General features: G+C 41.5%; 1 long non-coding RNA gene across 1 annotated transcript in view; it reads left to right on the top strand.

Moving 5' to 3' along the window:
• LOC127218181 (uncharacterized) overlaps window positions 1-21792 on the top strand; it is a 41331-nt gene extending 19539 nt beyond the window's left edge. Inside the window, exon 3 of the long non-coding RNA XR_007834164.1 lies at window positions 21696-21792. This is a non-coding gene — a long non-coding RNA (uncharacterized LOC127218181). The remainder of the gene's footprint in view (window positions 1-21695) is intronic.
• Window positions 21793-22867: the final 1075 nt, after the last annotated feature.

Genomic DNA, 22867 nt, shown 5'->3' with positions numbered 1-22867 from the left:
CTTTGGGAGGACAGGTGAAGGGGGATAGTAAAGGTTTTGCTAAGATTGAACATGGAAAGAAGGCAGCCAAGGAGAGCATGGGAGATTGATGCTTGTATAGGTTAGTGGCCATGGATAGCTTGGTTGATTTTTCCGGTGGTTCTGGACCAGTTGATAAGTACCATTGGCTTTTTTAATGCCTAGAATAGGAGTGTTGTGAAGGGAGTTGATAGGAGTTAAAAGAATTACTTGTAGTAGCTGTTCAATTAATGATGGGTTTGAGTCTGTGGCACATGGTGGGGTTTAGAGGATGTAGGTCCTGGATCATGAAGCTAGAAGGATTTTTCAAGGTAATGAGAACAGGATTATGGTGGATAGCTATTGAAGGGTTTGAGGTGTCCCAGACTCAAGGATTGGTTAAAGGCAAGAGGCTATGAGTAGAGGTTTGGATTGGGCAGGGGCACTGCCTAAGTCCAGGCTGAGGAGAAATAGAGTGGATATTTTTAGGGGGTATTGCAACTTCTATCATTGCTTATTAAAAATAAAACCCAGGAGTTAAATATTAGGGAAATAAACCTGAGATATCAGTGGAGTGACACAGAAACCATCACCCACTCTCTTCACCTTCCTCACTGGAAAAAAGACCATCCATCTCTGTAGGCCTCTCCTCCTTGCCCCTGTCTGTCCTTCTAGCTTCCTCTCAATCCACCAGAAAGCTCTATGGTCTACTCTGGCCAACTTAGTATGGCCTTCTCCTTTAAAACCAAGGTCTGACGACTTCCATTGGCAGTTTCAGAATGGCAATACAAACAAATCTCCTGCAATGGGGGTGTGTGTGGGGGTGTTGGGGGTTGTAGGGAGGTGGCAGAATACATATAGAAATATTTAAGTTTAGAGAGGAAATCATTGCAGCTTAGTGTGTGGTGGGCATTGAGGTATTAGGATAAAAGGGTGGGTAAGGATTGTGTCACCAAACTGGCAGACCCAGTTAGACCTGTGGAGTGGTTATAGGGATGCCTGAGAATCTTGTTACAGTTAAGTTAGTTGCTTGGTTTGGCCCATGCCATTTAATGGAAAAAGAAGTTACTGTATCCAGTATGAAAGATATTTCTACTAGCCATTGTATTATTCACCATGAGCCAACAGTGGGGCTCAGCTGGTGGGGGTGGGGCAGGCTAAGAAACTTAGGCCCTTTACTGGGCCAAGGCAGTGGCTGAGGGATTTCAGCAGAGGTTAGAGAGGGTGCCAGTATAACCTGATGGACTCCATGTTCTAGTGACCCCATTGTTCACAGATTGATAATCCTTGGCAAAGGGTCATAGGCTAGGGTATTTCTTAGCCTAGTGGCCAGTTTGATTACATCAAAAATGGGGATGGAATGTGTGGCTCACCTCCTTGGAACAGCAGGTAATGAGGTGGACTGTTTGGGCTGGGATTTGTTAAGAGTTTTGGCCAGGAATTGGAAGCTGGGATGATGTTCTTGCTTATCCCTTTCATGATCTTTCTTCCCTCTGCCTTCCATGAACACATCCACACAGACATGTACACATACACCACACACCCAGGAAAGCAGTGGGGTAGAACATTGTAAAGAGCAGAATTAGTGGACTACTGCATCAAAACAGTATTTTCTGGATATGCCTGGGCTCTTGTACACATGGACACTTAGCTGCTCTAACTGCATACATGTAAAAGACTTAGCAAGATCGTGTCAGCCAAAAGCCCAGCATGGATGGAGGAGGTGGTCATGAAGTCCCACCCCTAGCTGAGGAACTACTGGCAACTAATGGATGTTGGGGGAAGAAGAATACATTTTCTTCAGGGATGTGGGTCTTGAAAAGCTACTCATATTCCAGTTAGACGGTTCTACACCATGCCCATATACGCAAGACTATGACATGAACTCAGTGGATTTTTAAAAATAATGAAATCGGGAAACAAAGTGGTGGTGAAAGAGATATGGGAAGAATTGGAGGGAAAATAATGTGGGTGGATTTGAACAAATTACATTTATATGAATGCATACAATTCTCTCATGGTACAAAAAAAAATGTTTAAAGAAATATCCTTAGGCTGGTTGTTGTAGCTCAGTAGTAGAGGACTTGCCTGGTAAGCATGATATCCTATGATTAATCTCCAGTACTGCCCCCCCTCAAAAAAAGTAGTCTTGCCTTACCTGGAGGAATGGCCTTCCCTTTAACTGACCTAGATATGAAATGTAAACAAAGTCCTGATGTTGGGAGTACAACAGTACTTGTGTCCACAGATTGCTAGGGAAACCAGGGATGTTAATTATGCAGGGGTGTCTCTTCAAAGGAGGAAATGCCTGTTTTAAGCCCAGAAGGCTAAGAGTGGTTATTGCTAATGACCTGGTGTCCTTTTGCTATCTGTAGAGGGAGACCTCAGAATATTTATCCCAGACTTTCCCTCCCCAGACCTTTGTCTTTAGCTCCCACTCAATATAACCCATCCTTAAGGGAAATGACACATGTACTTTATATAGTCTGATGGCCTCTATACACTACGTAGTCATACTTTAAGTTTTATTGTTTCACTTCACATTGGAATGATTGTTGCCTGGAAACTTTTTCCAAATTGTGCTTTGTTTAAGTATGCTAACAATGAACTGCCTGGCATCAGAGTCCTGAAGTTTGATCCAGCCTAAGTCAGGCTGAACTGAGTTTTCATTATGACCTCTTTTCCAGTAGTTTCCCTGCCTGCCATCACACCTGCACGTGCCCTCATCCTGCTCCTTCCGCCTTCTCCCTTTTGTGGAATCTGTAATTCTTCCTTTTCACATGGAATTGTAAAATCTAAGGAAAGACAATTGTAATAGTTCCTCCTTTTGCTTATCACTGTTTTTCACCTGTAAAATTCATGAATCCAAAGCTGATTTTCAGGGGAAATGAGAGAACAAGACTGCCTAATAAACTCAATGAGCAAAGAATGGTTTATTATAGTACACTATATTTGTCAGAACAATTGCTGGCAGTTGATGGCTTGGAACTTCACCAATGGGAGCAGCTTTGTGTGGAAGGGCCACTGCAGTGCTAGAGATGCTGTGGTGATACTGAGTGTAATGTAATTGAAGCCCATGCCCTCACAGCCAGGCTCTCCTTGAAAAAAATATAAATCTGTTGGCCAATGGCTAGAGCTTTTTACTGGCTAGCTCTCTCTTAATTATTTAACCCATTTCTATTAATCTATGTATTGCCACAAGGCTGTGGCTTATTGGTAATCCAGCATGTTATTCCTTCAGCAGCATGGATTCTCCTCCTAGTGGCCTCTCTCTCTCCTTACTCCTTCCTCTCATAGCCCTGCCTATCCTTCTTGCTGGGCTTTTGGTGAAGCAGTGTTTTATTCATCAACCAATAAGAGAAAACATATATACAGAAGGACATCCCCCATCAGAGATTTCTGGCCTAGCCTTGATGCAGGGGGAGGAGTTTGGTCCCACCTCAATTTGATATGCCATGCTTTGTTGACTCCCATGGGAAGCCTGCCCCTTTATGAACAGAGGAGGATGAGTGGATGTGGGGGTAGACAGAAGGTAGGAAGAGGAAATGGGAAGAGGGGAGGGAGGGGAAACTATGGTTTGTATGTAAATACAATTAAAAACAAAAATACAGGCTTGCAAAGGAGGAAGTGGGGTAGAGCATGGAGAAAGTTTAACAGCTCAAACGGCCCTGCTGTACAAAGAGCTAGGGATTTTATGTTGCCTTATTGGTTCCTGTCTGGCACATTTACATAACATGGCCTTTTCGGTTCATGCTCTAATCTGTTACATGTAGTTCTGTTTTATATATCATTAGCATCTTTTTTGTTTTTGTTTTTTGAGGCAGGTTCTCTTTATATAGCCCTGGCTGTCCTGAAACTCACTGTGCAGACCATACTGGCCTAGAACTCACAAAGATCTGCCTGCTGAGTGCTAGGATCAAAGACATGCGCCACCACACTCAGCACTAGCATCTTAAATAGTCCCCCAAGGTATTTGTTTTGATATTACAGTAAGCATAGGAGTGCCTCTGTCTTGTACCACTAGTGTAAGTTGGTTTTAATTGGCCTGGAAAGGGGGAATGTCTTAGCAACTGTTCTATTGCTGTGATAAACACCATGACCAAGGCAACTTTTAAAGGAAGTGTTTAACTGGAGAATTGCTTACAGTTTCAGAGGGTTAGTCTATGGCCATCATGCTGGAAAATGTGGTGGCAGGCAGGCTTGCGTCATGTTGGAGCAGTAGCTGAGAGCTTTACATCTGATTTTCCAATAGCAGGCAAGACCACCCCCAGTGACACACCTTCTCATATGCTAATTTTAGAAGGTTTGTACAAGGCCTTCTGAACCTCACTCTCTTCCCTATTTCCTTCCTTAATACCTCACTTGGACTTGGCTAAGTTCAACCACACATAGTATGGAATGGGATGTGCAACAAACCTGAGAATGGCCCTTTTCTTAGCATGGATTTTTAACTCATTCTGCAAACTTACTGGCAATGGGTGGTTTTACTCCCTGAAGCTCCAACACAAACAGGTCAGAGGCTTCCCTTCTTTCCCACTTGAAGCATTCATTGCTTATAAATGCTTTGTTGATAAAAAGGGATGTTATGAGTAGTTTTTCACCTGTTGGTTTGGACCCACAGCTGCACCAGCCCCAAATAACACACAAAGACGCTGTATTAAATATAATTCTGTTGGCCAGTTACTAGTTTTTTATCAGCTAGCTCTGTCTTAAATATTAACCCATTTCTATCCATCTAAGTGCTTCCATGTGATCTCATCTTACTGGAGAGAGGGGCTGGCGTTCTTCTCCCCTTCCTCTATCTTGGATCATCTCCCTACTACTTCCTCTCTCCTCCTTGTCTCCTAGTCCCATCTATCTTGCTTTCTTATTGGCCAACAGTGCTTTATTCATTAACCAATAAGAGAAACATATTTACAGGATGAAATCTCCCATCAAAGGGAGTTTTTTGGCCTTTAGGGCTAAAGCCTGGGTTGTTTGGAAAGAGCTTATTTCTTTGTTTTTGTTTGGAGGATACTTAGTCTTTTGGTGTTTTTCTTTTTCTTTCTTTTAATCATTATTATTATTGTTATTATTGATCTTTGGGAAACTGACAGGTTCTATATAGGCAACCACACAGATGTATATAAACAGAACTTTTTGTCTCTGGCCTAAGTAGCCATTTAGACCAGAAATGGGTTATGTTGTACTAACAGGTTGTGGAAAGTAACCTGTCCCCCTCTCTCTGAGGCTCAGGTAGCAGGTGACACCCAGGGTAAAGAAGTACACGGAAACTAACATTAAAAAGAGAACCATTGGACCAGAAGTGCTTCAGTGGTTAAGAGTACTTGTTGCTCTTACAGAGGAACTGGGTCTGGTTCCCAGTAGCCATATAGTAGTTCCCAACTACCTGTAATTCCATAGGAACCACTTCTATTATCTGACCACCTTGGGAACCATACACATACATGTTGCACATCTGTACATGAAGGCAAACACTCATTAAAAAATAGATCGTTAAAAATATTCAAAAGGGAATTGTATTTTGGATAAAACCGAAAGCCCCCCCAAAAAGAGGATTTGGAAGGATTTGAACTAGTATAAATTTTCTTAAATGTGAACTCATCTGTCTCTGGATCATCCTTCATTGCACGGAGTCTCCAAATGGATCAGGTGACCTGGGATGGATGTGATGTGTGAAGTCAACGAAGAAACTATAATTACCTGTTTCAAACAAGTGGTCCGGGGTAGCCTGGGCTGTTTTTACTTATACAGTTTCAATAGTTTGCATGAACAGTTTTACAATCAAATTTATTTCCTCTTGTGTCTAGTAATGGTTACATTAATTGCCAGTCTCCTTCCCCCCAGCCTTCCCAAAGGTAACCATTACCTATTTGGTTCATAGTTCTAATGTTAAAAGCATAAGCAATATTGCAAGTAACAAAGGAAGTTTTTCTCACTAGGCATACCTACAGGTAGGACAGTGTACCTAGTTGGCAGCTTTTGCAGTTACAGCATCATGCAAAGTAAAAGAAAGCTTTGCCCCTAATGGTTAATATTCACCTCTGGTGAAATCTAAGTTCTCACAATCAACTCATCAGCCAAGACTGAATCAATTCATTCTATACTACTCTATTTCCTATGAGGAATGTACCAGGTTCTTCCCTATCATTCTGTAAACTTCCTAACTAAAAGCTTTCTCTTAATACTTGGCAATGTTTATTCCTTGTTCATGGCCCCTTCCTCTCAGTTTCCTATAGTATTGACACAGCTATAGAAATGAGGGCATTGTGGATTTCTATGATTCTGTTTCATTCACTGTTCTGGACTATTCCCTTCAACTCCTGACATCAATTATTTATTAGCATTTCTCCTAGATTCTTGTGGTTAAAATCATTCTCTCCAGAACAGTTACGCAAATTTGTAATTGTCATGAGCTTCTGCGACTCTTTCAGGCTCATCACAGGATACATTGGAAAGGGAGCATCCTGTTCTTGAGAAGCCTAAATTCATGGTCACACCTGAAACATCAAAGGATTTAGAGGCTGAATCAAGTCCATTGTTTATTTTAATAACATCTTCCCTGGCTCACCCAGAGGAGAGTCATCAGGGGGAAGTTTTCCTTAAGTAATAACTACTTAATCCCTAGCTCTGAGAAAGTAAAATTAGAAGCAGCCAGCAGTATGGTTTGTGTAAAGAAAGCAAGGAGGGTAGGTAGCAATATGCTCCTGGGGTCTTGCCCAGAATTATATAATAAGCTGCCCATCAGCCTTGCCAAAAATGGATCTGATTCTCTAGGGCCTTTCACAAGGTGAATTTGTTCATTCTAGTCTCAGGCCCTGTCCCCTGAAGAAGTCACATAGCTCTTGGCACTGCATCACACTCAATTCTGTCAGTTTAAAACTGTGAGTGCACATAGATGTTTTGAAGGTTTGAAAGCTCCTAATGACAGTGTATAGGATATTTGTCCCTTACACTTTGACTGTCTTACATTAGGATTGTGGGCAATTTTCGTTTTCAACCTTAAATATGGTTGATTTTGCCTTCTTAATTACAAGCCTCAAATGCCATTTGCTTTTCACTGGCAAGATCCCAAATAAGAAATAGTACGTGCTGGTGAGTTATTTGTCAACTTCATAGAAACTAGTCATCTGAGAAGACAGAACTTTGGTTGAAAAATTGCCTCCTTCAGATTGGTCTATGGGTATGTCTGTGAGGCATTTTCTTGATTGATAGCTGATGTGGAAGTGTCCAGCCCACTATGGGGGATGTGACCCCAAGGAAGTTGGACTTGAGTTGTATAAGAAAGAAAGCTAAGCAGGCTATGGAGAGCAAACCAGTAAGTAAGCAGTGTTCTTCTGTGGTCTCTGCTTCAGTTCCTGCCTGAGTTCATGCCCTGAATTCTTTAAATGATGGATTATGAGGTACAAGGGTAAGCCAGATAAAACTCAAGTTACTTTTGGTGAGTCTTTTTATCACAGCAACAGGAATCAGACTGATTCACCATATTAAAATACACTGTTTGTCTTGTGCCTTCAGAAATTCTCCTACAGTCTTTAGTAAGATGTTACTCAAACACTTAAGAGCTCTGACACTGAGCTGGGTGATGGTGACACACCCCTTTAGTCGTAGCATTCAGGAGGTCAAGGCAGGTGGATCTCTGAATTTTAGGCCATCCTGTTTGACGTGGTGAGTATCAGGATGGCCAGAGCAACACAGAGAAACCCTGTCTTGGAGAAAATAAAGAACTCTGAAACTGGAAGGAGTCTTGCTGCAGTGTGTTGCCTACTAACTGATCATAAGCTCCAATGTTTAAAAATCAGAATATTTAACACCAGCTCGATGCTCAATCACCTGGCATGTGGTGCATACAAAGTGTCATCCCACATAGAGTTGATATTTGTAAGCAGAGCTGATTACCTCAGCTGTCAAATGAAGAATAGAGCTTAATTTCCAATCAGAAACTACCAATGACATTAAAAGTAGGAGGCATCTGTGAGTTTCTAGGCATGGTTCAGTTCTGCCAAACTTGGGTTCCTAACTTTGGAATAATAGTAAAACCTCAGTGAAGCCCTGAAAATGCTAGATCATAGTCTGTATTTGGATTCTAGAATGTTGGTGGGCATTTGAGAGTACTAAGGAGACATCACCAGCCATGGGCCTATCTAAGCCTTGAGAGTCCTTCAAGTATCTATGAGCAGCAAGGCATAGATTTAGAGGTATTGATTCAGATGTTTGCATAGACAGTCCCCTTAACCTTTGTCTGATTTTTTTCAAACAATTGGAACAGACACCTAAAAGATGGACATTCTGCCTTCAGGCAGTTGCAACCACTTGTGCTAGCTAACAAGAGGGTGAGAAGTTGATTTGGGAGGCATCTATTATGATGTTTATACTTCTTCATGTATTGACATCATTAGAACAGAGAAGAGGATCCTGGCTGACAGAGGAATCAATGGGAAATATCAGACTATTTCACCTGGTACTCTGAATCCAGGTCCCTTACTCCCAGTAATGGAATTTTATTTTAATTTGGAACACGATTAGAACTTCTCCGTGTAGTTTGTTCCAGATGATCAGATTCGTTGGATCTGGTGCTGATGGCTTGTTACTGGGAACCTCTTGCTAGGAGCAGCTTAATGGATGACGATGCTATTGAGCTGGGTATACTGTTAAGTCTGGATAAGATAACAAGCCTATGCCCTCCCAAGTGACTGACACCTCTGAACAAAGGCTGAAAGAATTACATGTAGTCACTAGGTCTTTATAACTGTCACAAGGAAAACAAATATGTACTGTTCCAAACTACATCTTCATGATAGAGCAGTGGCATACAGACTTTTGGAAAGAGAGACAGGAAAGAAAGATATCAATCATCTGATGGAAACACTTGTCCTTACAGCTCACGTAGCTACTATGAACTGTCCAGGGCACCAAAAGACTGACTCCCACAGACTGAAGGACATTGAAGAACATACAGAGCCACAAAACAATCTGCAAGAAGGTCACTCACTGGGGTTTAGATGCTAGCCCAAGTTCACACCTCATCTCCCAGAGCATGGTAACAAATGAGCCAGAGCATGGGGCTTCATCATTATGGAACCTTAATGAGCACAGGATGGTTTTACTGTTTGATGCTCTGGTACATCCATTTTAAGACACTCATGAGCTTGGCATTGATGGTGCACACCTTTAATCCCAGCACTTGGGATGTAGAGGCAGACAAATCTCTGAGTTCAAGGCCAGCCTGACTACAGAGTAAGTTCCAGGACAGCCAGAGCTACACAGAGAAACCCTGTCTTGAAAAGAAAAAAAGACACTCATGAAAGGACAAATGGTACCAAGAGTGCAGTGTAAGAGGAAATGTACATTTGAAAACTGGCAGGTAGACCACTCAGATGCTTAAAACAACAGGTGATTTTAAGTTTTTATTAGTATTTGTGGATAACTTTTTCAATCTGGGTAGACACTTATTCTACTTAGTGGCAGATATTGGGGTCTAATGGGCACCTACCAGATTTCCTGGATTTTTGTGTTGGCACAAGGAGTACACAGGAACATGTGGCTAGTAGTGGCAGAGACCATTTGTTAAGAAATAGAGTCAGGGATGGTAGTATATGCCTGTAATACTAGCACTCAAGAGGGTACAGCAGAAGACTTACCACAAGTTCAAGGCCAGGTTGAGCAACATAATAAATTCCAAGGCAACCAGAGATACATAGACCAGGGGTGGGGGAGGGCTCAAGTTATAGGTTTTGTTGTATAGCCCAGGTTGGCCTTACTTAACCTGTCAGTCCACCTGTCTAACTCTCTTCATGTGTTTACATGACAGATGTGGACCACCACTCTAGTAGTTTAGTGTTTCTGCTCCCCTTTCTGGTACTGCTATGCAAGTACTATACTGCTGACCTCTAGAGGTACATCTCCAGTCTTTCCAGTCCTTTATCAGTAGCTAGTCATCAGCCTGTGTATCTGGCCTAACATTGCTATGACTACTAGGTAAACCTCTTAGAATGTGTGCTAAGCTTTCCAAATCTATGGTTTCTACCAACCTGAAAGCTAAGAATGCAGTACAGGTAAGCCTGGATCCTGCTAGAATATCCCTCTGCCTAAAATGACTTCCAAATCCTATGGAAGAATAGTAGGTTTCAAACCAGGAAAGCAGTTAACTGAGGTGCCTATTTAACATATCAACACAGAACCTGCCTGCCTGTTCTCCCAATTCCCCTCAGTCCCTATGTTTATAGGGTTTGAATGGTGTATCCCCACCCTCTACCCCTGAACTTCTCCAGCCAAGGGGCTGCACTCCCCTACCCCGCTGCCCTTCACTGTATAATCCAGACATTTTGGTTATCTGGCCCTTTTGTCTACTTTTACACTCCTGGCTCTCCCCTCTGTCTCCTCACATGCCCTGCTCTGGGTCATGTTCACTCTGGACTCTTGCAGTTGTCTAGACGTCTTTGCCTCTGGCTATGCTCTCCCTTTTATCCACAATAAACTTTTTCCTCCACCACACCTAGGAGCGGTCCTGTCCTTCCTGTTTTATTCTGTCTTTCATTCAGAGAGAACTTACTAAAGCCATGTACTTTTGGTCTATGAATATCAAAGCTCCTCTAACCTCCTCCATGAGAGACTGGTATTCCGAAATAAACATGCTGTTCTGGGTGACTTGGGTTCATGTTGCTAGGGAATGGAAACTTGTATTAAGCTGGGAATAAAATGTTTCTTTACTTTATAATTGCCTTTTTGTCTAGACACACCATGTGCTAAGCAGGCACTTGGTGTTTCTTATTTCCATCTCCCCAAATCCTTATGCTCTTTTTAAATGATAAGAAAACACTGGACAGTATCAAATTGAAGAAACTTTCAGAAAATGTGTAGCTAGGGAGGGGCTTGAGATAGCTTAGCAGCTAAGAGCGTATGCTGTTTTTTTCAGAGGACTTGAGTTTAGTTCCCCCTCCCGATATCAGATGGCCGCAACCATGTGTAACTCCAGTTCCTGGGGGATCTGATACCTCTGGCCTCTGTGTGCACTTGCACATGCCTCACATGCACACACACAGATACACACAATGAAAAATAAATAAGAAATAATAATAACCTGCCTTTAGGAGCAGCATATTCCCAAACATAAAGGAAAGACTGAGATAGTCACAGAGTGGGGGAAAGTAAAGACTAAATCCTCAGACAAAGGTCGTTAGCACAAAAGCTAGGAAATTTACTTAACTGTTTTTATCCAGTGCAATGCCTCCATTGTTTGTTTGTTTGTTTGTTTGAGACAGGGTTTCTCTGTGTAACAGTCCCGGCTGACCGGGAACTCGCTTCATAGACCAGGCTGGCCTCGAACTCACAGAGATCCACCTGCATCTGCTCTCCCACCCCACCCCCAAGTGTTGGAATTAAAGGCATGTGCCACTACTACCAGGCTAATGCCTTCATTTTGGTAACTGTGTTGTGGCTAGCCACGGGGAGCCTGAATGAAGGGGCAGAGTGAGATTTCTCAACTCTGGCACCATTGGCATGGCTTATTGCTCTGGTGGTCACTCCCTTCTTAGCTTCCTGACCTCTACTCATTATGAACAGCAGTGCTTCTCTTTCAAAGGGCCCTCTGGCCTAGTAGTACTGAAGTCAAACTGCTTCCTGGCAGAAACAAACATCCATGAGTAAGTAGTCCTGAGCTCTAAAGTGCCTTAGACTTGAGGTGAGAGAGATGTGTGCTGTTTAAGACTCTTCAAAGGGCTGGAGTTTGCTTATTAAAATACAGTAATTATTTTTTTCCTTCTTTACTCTTCCTACAGCCTGTGGATCTGGATGTACAACTCAGCTGCTTCTCCAGCATCATGTCTGCCTGCATGCAGCCATGCTCTCCACCACGATGGCAAATGGACTAAAAACCTCTGAAGCTGTGAGTCCCAATTAAATGTTTTCCTTTATAAGAGTTGCTGTGGTCATGGTGTCTCTTCACAGCAATAGAACACAAAGACATAAACAAAACCAAACCATGAGCTGTATGTCCTACTTTTGTTTCTGTTGCTATGATAAAACACAGGCCAACAAACAAACAAATAAATAAATATTTAAAACTTGGGGAGTAAGAGTTTGTCAGGTCTTATCCGTCATGAAGAGAAGCCAGGGCAGGAGCTCAAGCAGGTACTTGGAGGCAGAATCTGAAGCAGAGATCATGCTTACTGGCTTGCTCACTCTGTTTTCTTATATAATCCAGGAATGACTGCCCAGGGGTGGCACTGCCCACAGTAGGCTCTGCTATATCAATCATTAATAAAGAAAATGACCCTGCATACTTGCCTACAAGTCAGTTTGATGGTCATATTTTCTCAATTGAGGTTCCCTCTTCCCAGATGACTTGTATCTAGTTCACAAAAACGGAACACTATCCAAATCCAAGATATAAATATCCAGTCTTAATAATTATTCAAAAACTTTTAAGTGCAAATCGTGAGAAGTATGATCAAACTTCTACTATGGCCTTCTCATGCTCTATCTATTATGAGAATATCCACCTGGGGGAGGAGGAAGGAGAGAACAACAAGGGTGGGCAGGTAAAAGAAAAAAATTAATGGTTCAGTGATAGTGACCATCCCTTAACTTGCTGTGGGTACGAGGGCATGTTGTTCCTTTGTAGATCATGAGTCATCCCTAAATAGAGGGGAATCTCATTATATGCCCACTCCATTTAATTCAGAGAGAGGCTTGACTGCATTACATTCTTCCCTTTTTACTGAATGTATGAAATAGTGAAATATATGAAACATTAAATTTACATTATAGCTAACACAGAAACTACTTTTGACATTTTGAAATTCCCAGGAGATAATTGTAGTAGATCCGCTTTAAGTCTTATTGTAAACAGGCAAAAACACCCATTTTCCAGAGTGAGTGTGTGTGTGAGTGTGTGTGTGCGCACGCGCGCACATACACATGTAGAGGACAGAGGACAACCTGAGGAGGCATCTACCGTGTTTTGATAGAGGGTCTCTCACTGGCCTGATACTTGTCAAATAAACAGGGCTGGTCAGTGAATGCCAGGGATCAACCTAGGATTATAAGTGATACACTGTACCGGGCTTAGTTTTACATGGCTTCAAGGAATCAAACTCAAGGTAAGCACTGTAGCAATTGAACTACCGCTCCAGCCTCCCTCGAAAGTTTCTATCTTTGATCTAAGACCTGAGTAAATATTGAGTACTGTGCCCCATGAAAATCAGAGACTTCTACCAACTGTATTTTCATGTAGCTTGCATCATGCTTTTAAGGCAATTGAAAAGGACCAGCAAGATGGCTCTAGAGCCAGTAAGGGAATTTGCCACCAAGCCTGATAGCCAGAGTTCAATACCCAGGGTCTACATGGTGGAAGGAGAGAACCAACTCCTACAGGCTGTCTTCTAACTTCCACATGTGTGCCAAGGCACAGATGTGCACACCCACAAACTAAATAGATAAATAGTAATAGTGTTTTTAAGAAAGAAAATCAAGCAAATAACAAGAAGACAGTTTGATGTGAAGATTAGTAGCCAGATGCAATGAGTGGAAAGCCAGTAGTCCTTGGGATACTGAAGTGGTAAGATCACTTGAGCCTGTGTCTCCGAAAGGGGCTGGGAAGGGAAACACACACACACTTACTTGTGCATACTTGTATGCACATTTTCCAGAAGATTGCATTATTTCCATACTTATTGAGTTCATCTACTTATCATTCCAAGCTAGTCAGGTTTCTTGGCATGAGACCTGTACAGTCACAAGGGCTCTACCTTTGGTTTAAGGCTCTGCTGTCACGGTCTCTGAATTCTTTATTATTTTTTTAATAAGAAATTCTCACTTTACATTCTGCATTTGGCTCTGAAAATCATATTGTTTATCCTGACTTTGATCTGTAGCACTGCATAAACAAGGCATGGTAGTCCACAACTATAATACCCTCATTTGGCTACATAGTGAGTCCAAGGCCAAACTGAGCTACATGAGAGTCTATCTTGAAAAAAAAAAACATATTACAACATGTCATTGAAATGATCATTTCAACATATCTCCTTCCTAGCTAGACTTGTTTCATTTAGGATCAGACTGTGGTCTTTCATAGAGACCAACAGTTGTTCTGAAAGGGCTAGAAGCTAAAGATTTCAGACTACAGGTATGGCCTCTGGGGACAGTCTGTATTTGTGGTAGGAAAGTGGCTCTAGACAACAGATAACACAAGTGCCTGAAGAGGTATTCCTGTAAAACAATGAGTGTGGAGACTGAAACTAGAATTCGAGATAGTTTTCAGATATAACAGATCTCTTTCATTTTAAGCCACTTAAATTAGTAAACTGTCGTTACTCAGTGAGCACTTGTCCCTCAGGCTATGTTTGCTGACACCTGGTGGTGCCTGCCCATCATTTTAATCTGCACTCCATGGCTAGCAGGTTTCAGAACAGATTACTTACAACTGTGGCTCCAACAGCAGCAGCAAAGCTCCCCAAGCTAACACACATGTACAAGTGTCTTCTCCCTGTGTTCACACATGCACATCCCTATCTGCATTCTCGTCATATAGAGACAGCAGTCAGCCCACTGACTGCAGTTTTCCATTAATTACCTATTTGAAGACCCCGCCTTCAAGTACAGTCATATTCTTAGGTACAGAGAATTAGGGTTTCAGCATACGAATTTGGAAGGGAAACAGTTCAGCCCATAACAGAGACCATCCAGGATACACTCCACCCATGTTGGCACCAAAAGAGCTCTGAAAAGCAGATGAACAGATTGAGTCACATGGCCAAGCTGCTGGTGTTCTCCATCTGTACACCATGCTCATGAGAGACTCCTGTTCTTGGAAGAGACTTCCCATCTTACCTTGCTTTCTATGCTTCCCTTTCCCATGGGAGAAAGCTGATCATTGAGAGCTATAGCCTCCTTTATGGCAGTGCATGTGGAATCCAGCCCAGTACTTGAATTGCATCATCAACATCCTGCTTCATTAAGCAGCATTCATTACTCATCCCCCTTGAAAGCAGTGTTGCTGACCTCATATGACCTGGCAGCATGATCAGCAAGGCTTTCTATCCATGGCATCCTGTTAAGAGCCAACTTCTCTGCCTCAAGTCTTTACCCCTTATAGGCAGGCTTCTGTCTCAGTTTAAATTGATCCTCCATAGAGAAGTCACCTTCTGACTAACCAAGAAACTCCATCATTGCGTATTATTAAGGTAGCCAACAGTTATTTTCCTCTGTAATACATATTTCTAGTCTCACCACTAGGCTGCATATACCTTGAAGAGCATACCCTAATGATACTTTCAGTAGTCAATAATGTGCCTTGAGAAGTGTGGCCTAGTGGCATCTATCATTTATGTCACTGTGAACCATACAGTTTGTTGCTCTTGTTCATGAAAAGGTGAAGAGAGTGGCAACAGGGTCTATGGCATGGCTTGGGAGTCTTCAGCCCATGATAATTTCCATCAGCATCTCTCTTTTAGCACTCTGTGTAATTATGAGTTCTCAGTGAGATGGTAGAGTACATGGCTCTGATATCAAATAGCACATTTGGGTTTTAAAGCCTCCAAGTGGATGCTATGAACAGGTACACTTCTATAGCACTTTGAGAGATACAGTAAGGGAGAGATTTTGTTGGAGAGGTCCCTTTTCTGTTATCTCAATCCACTTGAGGAAGTCTTTTACCATCTCCTTGGCACCAAGGACACAGAGAGGAAAAGCTGTCCTGGAGGAAGAGGCAGCCGGTCCAGCCATTCTAGCAATGTCACTGTGAGATACAATGGAAATTTCCCTAAGGAAAGAGCTGACCTAGCTACTCCCACCCTGAAAAAAAAACACATGAAGTTATCTTGAGAAAGAAAAGTCAATACACAGAGAGATAGAAATTTAACAGAGATTTCAATCAGGGCACAATGGCCCTGTGTTAGGCACACAGACATTTTTTTCCTGCTCTCCATTCACATTTCTACAATCCAAGCAGGAGGCAGGAGGATCAAGAATTCACAGCTAAGGTAGGCTATATTAATAAGATCAAGGCCAGCACGAGCTATAACAAGAACCTGTTTTCAAAAACTGGAGGGGACCACATTTCTTTACTCACTTATTAATATTTTAGATTCAGCCAGGCAGTGGTGGCACACATCTTTAATCCCAGCACTCAGGAGACAGAGACAAGCAGATCTCTGTGAGTTCCAGTCCAGCCTGGTCTACAAAGTGAGTTCTAGGACAAGCTTCAAAGGTACATAGAGAAAACCTGTCTCAAAAAAACAAAAAATTGTATAGTTTATTGTTTACTCTTCTCTCTTTTCTCCAACATGCTTCTGTCTTCAATTTTTTTTGTGTGTAAGTCTGTTTGAGTAAAGACATTCTTTGCAGGTTCTTAGTTCACTTTTCAATTTTTCATATAGTCACTGCCCTGATTTTTCATGTCTTCTAGGCATATCTTAAAATTTATCTCATTTCAGTAATAACTTTTATGACATGTTTTGTGCATTGTTTGTTTGATATTGTTGTTGTTTGTAGAATTTGAGACAGGGTCTTATTTGATAGTCTAGGCTGGCCTTGAATTTACAATGATTTTTCTGCTTCATCATCTTGAGTGCCTGTATTACTGTAAGTCATCATATCCTACTTGTCTTTAATTGTAGTATCACTACCAGAACAGGATTGCATTTTCTAATGTGTGTGTATGTGTATGTGTATGTATGTACATGTGCATGCAAGTACTAGCAGTAGCCAGAAGAGGGTATCAGATACCCTGGAACTGAAATCGCAGGTGGTTATGAGCCATCTGATGTGTGTGCTAAGAACTGAACCCCAGTCCTCTGCCAGGGCAGCAAGTACTGTTAAAACGCTATTGCTTTTGGGGGACAGTCAGGGGGCTGTTTTATGTTAAAGTCTAAACACACACACACACACGTATATATCCCTGGCTGACTTGTACCTCATTATGTAGACCAGGCTCACAGAAATCTGCCTGCCTTGTCTTCTGAGTGCTGGGATTAAAGGTGTGTGCCACCACCACCCAGCTTCATTTTCTTATTGTAATGGGAAAATTCCTATTCCACAGAATCAGGTATGTCACTGTTAAGAAAAAAAGACATGTATATTAGCTGAGCATAGTTATGCTGACTATAATAAAAGAATACTCAGAAGTCTGATGCAGGAGGATCTCAGAGTAGACCTTAGCCTGGACTGTATATGGGAATCCTGTCTCAAAAACAAAACAATAAACCACAAACACATAGATGTGTATATGTGATTTGTGTTTTAGTTAAAATATCATTTTATAACTATTTTACTAAAATTATCCACAACAATAATTGATTTTTAAGCCATGCATGGTATTGTATGCCTTTGATACCAACACTGTAAAGGCAGAGGCAGGTGGATTTCTGAGTTTGAGGCCAGCCTGGTCTACAGAGTGAGTTCCAGGACAGCCAGGACTTAAAGTATAGTCAGACCCTGCCTTAAAGTATAGTATGTATAGACAGGTTCCCCATTATTTAAATGGTTATACTAACTTGTTCATCACAGCCCTATGTTGATTTAAAGGTCAGTAGGCTCACATTGAACCTTCATTGATAAGTATATCTGATGTGTTGTCTGGCACTTACTGACCAGCTTATTTATATATTTTCAAGTACTATTCTACCAGCCAAGCTATATTCCCAGCCCATTATACAAGATAACTAAATTTAATCTTAAATATTCACTAAGCCCTGTCTCAGTCAACTGAGGTGAGTATCCATGAAAAGCATAATATAGAAAATTTACAAATAAGTAACAACAAGGCCAACTTTTATTTTTTAAAAATGTGGCAGAGATAGCTCAGTTGAAAGAGCATATAAAGATGTGGGGCTGTGGATATAGCTCAGTGAAAGAACATTTGAGGCCTTGCTTGAGGCCTTGAATTTAATCCCTAGCACCACAAAAGCATCATGAAGTGATGTGGAATATTATTGTAAGATGTGTTATATTTGTTTATGCTGTGGAATATTCATTTAATGATGCAAATATGTGTTGCATTCTTTTATGTTGCATTTATTTAACTTTGTAAAGCTGTGTTACTTTGCCTGAAACACCTGATTGGTGGTCTAATGAGGAGCTGAATGGTCAATATCCAGGCAGGAGAAAGGATAGGAAGGGCTTCCAGGCAGAAAGAATAAATAGGAGAAATCTAGGCTCAAGAGAAGAGAAGAGCTAGGATCAAGAAAAGGAGAAGAGGAGGATAGCTGGGACCAGACACTCAGCCACAGAGACAGCCATGGAGTAAGAAGGAAAGCAAGACATACAGAATAAATAAAGGTAAAAAGCCCAGAAGCAAAAGGTAGAGGGGATGATTTTAGTTAGAAATCTGGCTAGAAACAATCCAAACTAAGGCTGGGCATTCATAAGGAAGAATAAACCTCCTTGTATTTATTTGGGAACTGGGTGGCAGGCCTCCAAACAGAGCTAAGAGTATAGAGTAAAAACAAGCAACAACAATGAAGTGGCAAAGGAACACAGAAAATTCAACCAATGGCGTTTGAGAATCTGTGAGAAATTCTAGAGGTGATCCTTATGCTAGGTCTTGCAAGCTAGGCCAACATAGGAGAGGAAGAGAAAGCAACATGAAGGAAGAAGCAATGGCGAGAACCAGGGCAGAACATCTTCTTTGGGATGGGTGTGGCAGGGCCTGGAGTGGAGGCATTGGGAGAATTGAGGAAAGCAGGGTGGGAAACAAGAGTTCTTACAGGCTCTGCTAAGGAGTTTGAACTCCGCTAGGAACCCAATAAAGGATTATGGTGGTTACAGGAAGAGAAGCATACTCAGAACTGCCTATAGAACCAGTATACTGCAGAGTGAAAGAGTCTGGCTCTAAAGTAAAGCCAGATCAGTAATGGCGGCATGTGCATATACAGCCAAGTGGGGAGACCAAGAACACTTTACAATGTGACTCTGCAGGGCTTCCAAGCCAGCACAGTGAAGAAGAAAAAGCATATGAGGACCATTAAGGATTTGGGTAGGGGAAACCTAGCAGATAGTAATAACCCTTCTATCTTCATGGGATGCACATGAAGGGGCAAATGGAGAAGGCCCATTGAGGGCATGAGCAATTACTAGACAGGCCAGGGCAGCAGGGCTGGAGGAGGCTGCAGAAAGGCTCAGCGCTTCCCATGACCCTGTGGCTTTGGCACCTACTCATCCATTCCAAATTAAAGTAAAATGAGATACCATGTCACTGCAGTTAGAATAGCCACTATGAAAATACAGAACACATTTACTGATGGAGATGATGAGAAAAGGGAACCGAGCTTCAGCTCTATTGGAAAGGATACAAATTAGCAAATACGCCCTGGAAAACAATGTGAGGTCCTCAAAAATTTAAAACCACAACTTCCCTATGATCCATCCGTATCACTCCTGAATATATCCCAGAAAGAGGTGAAATTGGTATGCGAAAGAGACATTGGCCCTGCCATGTTTACTGTAGTGCTAATACACAGTAGCTGTCTTAGTTACTGTTCTATTGATGTGAAGAGACACCGTGACCAAGGCAACTTAACACTAAAAAGCACTTAATTGGGTGCTTGCTTACAGTTTCAGAGGGTTAATCCATAATCGTCGTGGTGAGGAGCGTGTCAGCAGGCAGGCAGGCATAACCAATATGAACTTTGATTTTTCTCCCCTGTAGACTTCTTTTTTGTTTACTTCATGGAAAGTTAATCACTACTCCTTGAAAGTAAAAATTAACTTAGACAAACTGAGTGTACTTTTGCCAACATTATATTCTTTAAATTGAAAAAAATCATATGCATATGAGTGTTTTACCTACATCTATGTCTGTGCAACACTTTCATACAGTGCCTTCAGTGTCCTGAAGAAGGCATGGGAACCCCTGGAACTGGAGTTTCAGACAGTTGTGACTCACCATATGGGTGCTGGGAATTGAACTCAAGTCCTCTGGAAAAGCAGTCAGTGTTCTTAACTTCTGAGCCATTTCTTATCCCCCAATACTATGCTATTTTGTTCTTTTATTTTTTTCAAGACAAGGTCTCTCTACATAGCCCTGGCTGTATTGAAACTCATTATGAAAACTGGGCTAACCTCACATATATTGAGCTCAGCCTCCTGAGTAATGGAATTTAAAGGCATGTGCCCACAATACCAAGTGTATTGGCTACTTTTATGTCAACTTGACACAAGCTATAGCCATCTGAGAGGAGGGACTCTCAGTTAAGAAAATGCCTCCATAAGATTGTGCCTATAGGGCATTTTCTTAATTAGTGATCTATGGAGTGGGGCCCAGTTGATTGTGGGTTGCACCATCCCTGGGCTGGTGGGCCTGGGTTCTATAAGAAAGCAGACTGAGCCAGCCGGTAAGCAGCATCCTTCCAAGGACTGCATCATCTCTTGCCTTCAGGTTCCTGCCATGTTTGAATTCCTGCCCTGACTTCAATGATGAAAGGTGAAATGGAATCATAAGCTAAACAAACCCTATCCTCCCCATCTTGTTTTTGATTATGGTATTTCATCCCAGCAGTAACCCCCAATAAGCCATCTGACTTTTCTTTTTTGATAATTCTTTTGAATATGCCAGTTTCATAGATTTTTCTCTTTACATCATTCCCAAAAGTTTTGGGCCTTATAGAATTCCAGTGTAAGATTAGGATTAGTCAATTATATTCAACCATCAAATCGTCATGGGATCTGAGAAATTTTAAAATGCACAAAATTGTAGGCCATACTTTCCAGGAAATTTCAGTTCATGCATACAAGAGAGGAATGTTAAGGATGTGAGGAAATGCTAGGGACAGAGATGATGGTGAGAACCCAAAGGTAGTGGACTGTCCATTAAAAAAAAACAAAAACAAAAACAAAAAAAAAAAAAAAAATAGAAAGGTTTCTTACCAGAGAGGCTAATCACAAAGGAACTAAGGAACTATAGTAAAGGTTAAGATGCTAAAGAATAACATCTCAGTGGCTGACTCAAAGGGACTTGCTGATAGCATGGCTCAGAGGAGACTGGGATGTGAGTGAAGATATGGATGTGGGAATAGCTTTATCGTAAATGACAAGGGGAAGGACCATAGAAATCACAGAGATCCACCTGCCACTCCCTCCTTAGTGCTGGAATTAAAGGTGTGCATCACTATGCCCAGCTTAACTTTATATTTTTGAAATGAGAATTTAAGGCATTTACAAGTAATTGTGGGTCTCAGTTTGTGAATAAGCATTTCAATCATAAAGAGTTATATATATTAATAACAATACTGAACTTTTTGTTATTTCCTAAGAGGTTCAGTCTTACATTACTTCTGGAACATAATGTTGAATACTGTATATGATATTGGTACATTATGCTTGTCTAAAATTGTCACAGCCATGCATTGAAATTTGAGGCAGGGTTTTTTCTCTACAAGTACTAATTGAGCATACTGTTGGAGTTTACTCCAAAATGTTTAGCCATGCCCATCCAAACTTCCTTTGTCTGACTTTATAAGGAAGTGTTGGCTGTATTAGATCATGTGATGTTTGAATGACGATGGCCTCCATAAGCTTGTATGTTTGACTGCTTGCTCCCCAGTTTGTGAAACTATCTGAAAAAGCATAGGTGGTGTGAACTTGTTGGAGGATGTGTGGCCTTGTTGAAGGTGGTGTGCCACTAGGAGTGAGCTTTGAGATTTCAGAAGCCCGTACCTTTCCAGTTAGCTCATTTTCTCTGTCTCTGCTTGTCTCTCCAGATGTAGACTCTCAAATACTGCTCCAGTGCCACACCTTCCTGCCTGCTGCCATGCTCTCCAACATGAGGGCCATGGACTAAACCTCTGAAACTGTAAGCAAGCCTCCAATTAAACTCTTACTTCTGTAAGTTGCCATGATTGTGGTGTCTCTTTATCGCAATAGAAAAGTAACTAGACAGGCCAAATCCTTTTTTTCTTTTAGATCCTGTCATTTTCATAACAGAACCTTATATTACTCCCTCTTGATATATAACGCATAAATTATTTAGTACCTCAACATTTCTTTACATGTTGGCCAATGATATTGATTTTGAACGCTACCATGGTGTATCTGTAAACAGCCTACGGATGAGAAATGTTTTTGAGGGCTGTAAAAGATGCTGTACAAAAGTTCTGTTGCTACAAATCAGAGATGCAGGATAGGTTGCTTCATGCGACTACTCACCCATCCAGTCCCCAGTAGACATTGTTAACAATTTATACAGGCAGCTACTGCAAGCATATCAAAGTTGAAATGTTAATTGAAACCTAGTTGCCATCCTAAGAGACAATAATCTGAATGCAACCATGGAACTGTGTGCTCTACTTAATTAGGCAGGAACATTTGGACAGGACATAGAATTGACTTAGTGCCAGGTGCTTTGTGATTGTAACAATGGCATACTTAGAAGGAACCTGTGTGCACTTCTTTTGAGAGTCAGCTCAGTCCTTCCACTGTGAGTTCCAGTGATCAATCTTTTGTCCTCAGACTTGCATAGCAAGCACTTTTACTCACTGAGCATGCTTGTCAGTCTTGTGATTATTTAGGATACGTATTTTCTACTTCTACTTAGCTTACAATATCTCATTAGAGTTTGAGATTTTTCTTTGAACTAAGATTAAGAAGTGCATACTTCCCTAAAGTATTGGGTACTTTTACTGTCTTTGTTACCACAGTATCTGACAGAAATAGCTTAAGAGAAGAAAGATTTATTTTCACCCCCAGTTTCAGAGGGTTTAATCCATCATGGCAGGAAGAATGTGTCAGAGCAAAACACTTCATGCGATGCTAGCCAAGAAACAGACAGATGAGGCGTTCCATTTGTTCCAATTTCCTCTCTGTTGCTGTGGTAAAACACACCAACCAAAAGCAACTTAGAAGGGGAGAGGATTGATTTGGTTTATACTTGCAG

The sequence above is a fragment of the Phodopus roborovskii genome, unplaced genomic scaffold (assembly GCF_943737965.1).
Source record: "Phodopus roborovskii unplaced genomic scaffold, PHOROB, whole genome shotgun sequence".
NCBI classification, from domain to species: domain Eukaryota; kingdom Metazoa; phylum Chordata; class Mammalia; order Rodentia; family Cricetidae; genus Phodopus; species Phodopus roborovskii.
The sequence above is the reverse complement of the archived record's forward strand: the minus strand, read 5'-3'. Positions and strand labels throughout refer to the sequence as shown.